The sequence below is a fragment of the Primulina huaijiensis genome, chromosome 17, assembly GCF_012295235.1.
Source record: "Primulina huaijiensis isolate GDHJ02 chromosome 17, ASM1229523v2, whole genome shotgun sequence".
NCBI classification, from domain to species: Eukaryota; Viridiplantae; Streptophyta; class Magnoliopsida; order Lamiales; family Gesneriaceae; genus Primulina; species Primulina huaijiensis.
In genome coordinates this window covers 17,779,669-17,783,996 of record NC_133322.1, presented here as the reverse complement: position 1 = coordinate 17,783,996, position 4,328 = coordinate 17,779,669, and the positions used below count along the sequence as shown (strand labels likewise).

The following is a 4,328-nucleotide window of genomic DNA, read 5'->3' as shown; positions in this document are numbered from 1 at the left end:
AACGAAGAATTGAGGTATGTTGCGACCGGGTAACATACGACAGGTATCTGTATCATATGATATATGTTTGATTGATTTGATTGATTGGATTGAGAATACATGTCTATATGCCTTATTTGTTGAGTTTATGTGGCATACATGACATGCACGTTGAGCTATGATCCTTGGATACCCTGATATGATTTGATTTGATTCTGGGGTTTGTGAACACAATGCTATGTTTGGTATTAAATGACCCTTAAAGCATAGACATTTGTGGCCCCGATGATTGGATATGAGATTTGGGATTTGATGGCGCTTCGTCGACGCTATCATACGAGTATCCCTTATTGAGGCCGATGTGCCAGCTCGAGCATTGATTTGATAGCGATTCGATTGACTCTGACATGTGCTCAGTGGATGGGCATTTGACCTGATACCTCCACGACATACATGCATTGCATATCATATATCATGGTTTAGATATCTGTGATATATATTGTGGTTGCTTCAGACTGAGATTTGCTCACCCCAGATGGGGCTGTTGTTGTCTTTGTATGTTGACAATGACAGGTACTCCAGGATATCAGGAGACCGGAGAGGGTGCTTCTGGAGGGAGTCATAGTCTGATTTGAGGTTTAGTGGTTGTTTCCCAGTATATATGTATATGTATCTATATACCGTGGTATGTCCCGAGGATATGATTTGTTGTTGTATGAGTGGTTTTGATTATGTGTGGGCATGTTTTATGTTGTGAGATGAAATAATACTTTTAGTATTCAATAGCATATTTTGGGCTCATTGTAAAGAAATTTTAAACTCGTTTTCCGCTGTGATTAATTAACCCTAATCAAATTGTGTTGTAATAATGATTAGGAGCTAAGAGCCCCACACTAGGGCTGGACTAAGTAGGTCTATGGGGCTCGGTCGTGGTCCTAGGAAGGTGGTATAAGGGCTAGTTGGGTCGGCCAAGGGCCAAGAACGAGGGAATTAGTGGATAGTCCAAGCTAGGGTTCGAATGGATGAAGGCAAAAAATTTTATAAGGATCCTAGGCTGCTCTATAGGTTTTAATTGGCTTTGTTTGGGATGAAAAAGGGTTAAATAGGTGTTAATAATTCATGGCTCAAGTTTGGTAAAGTTTCGAGTCCATTCGGGTTAAAATCAAGGTGTACGTCTAAGTTTAAAAACGAATTAGGAAATTAGTCGAAAAGCTTAAGTCTACATCTAGTAAATATTTATGGGTTTATTTTAAGGTCATATGTTAAGTTTGGAATGGTTTGGGCTGTCGTTTTAAGGTCTAAGAATAAATTGGGAAAGTAAGAGTTCCAGGGATAAAACAGTCATTTTACATCTAAAATTGTTAGACGTTATGGCAGTGTCTTGAATGCTGTAATACATGTTAAAACGTTTATTTTATATATTTATGAAATTTTATGATGAAACATAAATGCTAAAACATAAGTTGCATACTTGCTTTAAAAGAAAAATAATTTATATATGCATGAATTTTTATAAGTGATGGAAATATGTATGTTGAAGGAGGTGAATTGATTGTGACTAATACGATGATACGATGATTTGATGATATGATTGGGGATATCGTGAGAGAAAAAGCCCCCAGAGAGAGCCCGTTTACAGGAGAAGACCCCAGAAAGAGCCCGACGATCGTATTTCCATCGACATGATATGATGACATGATAGGCCAAGGCTTAGTTGACGGGTGAGAGTGTCGCTGATGTCCCCGCCACCTGGTACCATGATTATACGTAGATGGATCCATCGGCTAACAGCTGATACGAAAGTCACAATTAAGGATCTGAATTCAATGGAAGGGACACATATACGTATATGATGAAAGAAAATATGATATGATATGTTGAAAGGAAAATGTTTAAGTTTATGCATATTCATGAAAAGCTATTTTATTAAAAATAATTTCACTGTTGCATGTGATTGTATATGTATTACTTGTTATCATGGTCAAAGTTTGCTAAGTCGATAGACTCACTAGATGTGATCGATGCAGGTGATCATGATGTTGATGTTAATGGAGGACTAAATGGTGGAACTAGCTGGACTGAATGTGCACACAAACCGAGGACCGTCGCTAATTTTCCGCAAATGAAACTATGTCTATGATTTATGATTATTAAAGATTTTGATGACTTATGATGCTTTTGAGAGGTTTTTGAGAGGATGTTCGAGTTAAATTTATTTTTGAATTAATGTTAGTTTAGGTTGGTTGACGTTTTACGACTTTATGCTTTAAATTATTTTCTTTTGGATTTTTAAATAATAGTTGATAGGTTTATTTGAAAAGGTGAAAAAGTATTTTAAAAATATATATATATGTATATACATAGTAATTTCGGCCGAATGGTTTTGGAAAAAAAAAATTCTAGTATACGTTAAAGAAAAACGAGTAGTTTATGTTTAATGAAGACTTCTCAAAACCGAACTGAAATGGCATAACTGAACTGGAATGTTCAAACTTAAAGGACATCAGTTAGAATAGACCAGATGAACTGATGAGTCGATCTATTTAATTCCTGGTCATTTAAGCTACGTCATCAGTTGCAATTTGAATATCAGCAGACGAACTAACAGTCCGTACAAAAGCATAATGGATGAAGGATAACAATATGATACATCTTACATCTGTCAGAAAAAGTCGTTTATATAAACTAAAAGGCGATTCAACGGATATTAATCATTTAATACATTCAATGTGACATTTGGAATTGAAGACTATATATAGCTGATGAGTTTAGTTGATGAAAATGGTAATCAATCTACGAACAACTACATGAAGAACAAATCATTCAGTTGTTATTCACTCTCGAAGTTTATTGTAGTATCCAAAAACCAATACACGTAAACATCATGCATGATTAAATTTGTTAACTTATTTAATTAATTTAAAATGATTTAAATGATGCATGTAAGATATGTAAATTATTTTTATGTGTTTATATACCCTTGTTTATGCAAAATTAAATATTTTCTTGAGTTTGAGCTTATCAGGTGAATATTTGAGTTTATGTCAAGTCTGTTAGACTCGATATGAATTGCTCTGTGACGGTTTCATCCGGGGAAGAATTGTCAGCTTCTAGTGTGATCAGAGGGATATATCTCGAGTTACAGGGCCACACAGTCTATGCCAATCTTATTTTTTTTGCCAACTCCAGAGTTTGATATTATTCTAGAAATGGATTGGTTAGTGAAAAACAGGGTGTTGATCGACTTTTAGAGGAGGTCAGTTTTAGTTAGACCATTGGGAATAAAACAATTTGTATTCGAGCCAGATAGATGCAAAAATCTACCTCGAATGATATCCTGCATTCAGACGAGAAAGCTTATGCATAAGGATTGTCAGGCATTCTTGGCAAGTATTATTTCAGCCCCTGATGCATCAAGTCACTCGATATCGGACGTGCCAGTTGTCAGAGACTTTCCTGACGTGTTTTCTAATGACGTTGCCAGTATTCCACCAGAGAGAGAGATGGAGTTTTTTATTGATCTTATGCCAGGTACTGTGCTAATCTCCAAGGCACCGTATCCATTAGCACCAGCAGAGATGTTAGAACTCAAGCAGCAGATTCAGATTCACGGTTTAAGTTGGTTCGTAGGTCCTAAGAGGTCTGGAACAAGTGGTTTAGGTGCTGGTTGGGTAGTTTCAATTCACGGTTTAAGTTGGGAAAAATTTGGTTAAGTTTCAGGTTGATTCGGGTTAAAACCGAGACCCCGGTCCAAGTTTTAAATTGAGTCACATAAATTTTGGAGCGAGCTTGAGGTTACCCTTGGGAAATGCTTATAATTATGTTTTTAGATGTTTTAAGGAGTTTGGTGGGCTTCGGGTCGAAATTTTGAGGTCTATGAGTAAAATGGTCAATTAGGGTTTCTAAGGGCAAAATGATCATTTTGCACCCGGGTCGAGTTTTAGTCAGGGCAGCACCCTATACATGATTTTGACATGTTGAAAATGAACACGTATATGTTGATATGATGAGATATGTTGCGAACATGTTTATGCTTCGATAGGTCATGATTATGGATACAACTTTTTAAGATCATGAAATGTATTTTTATTATGATACTTTTCATTGTTGCCTGTTATGTATATGTACTTACTATAACGTTACAGGTGTGTTGAGTCTTAGAATCACTAGGTGTGAATGATGCATGTGAGCATATTGATCAGGAGATTGGGGGTTCCGGAGACTGAGTAGGCGGAGTTGGACTCATTCTTTTTATTATGTTGATGGTTAGCATGAACTTCATCCATGTCATAATTGTTTTATTTTTAAAATGTAAGTCGAGGGTTGGCGAACTATCTATTTTTTTAAAC

General features: G+C 36.1%; 1 long non-coding RNA gene across 1 annotated transcript in view; it reads left to right on the top strand.

Moving 5' to 3' along the window:
* The window catches only part of LOC140962365 (uncharacterized), a 7,716-nt gene extending 7,071 nt beyond the window's left edge, over positions 1-645 (top strand). The window contains exon 3 of the long non-coding RNA XR_012172530.1: positions 500-645. This is a non-coding gene — a long non-coding RNA (uncharacterized lncRNA). The remainder of the gene's footprint in view (positions 1-499) is intronic.
* The last annotated feature ends 3,683 nt before the right edge of the window (positions 646-4,328 follow it).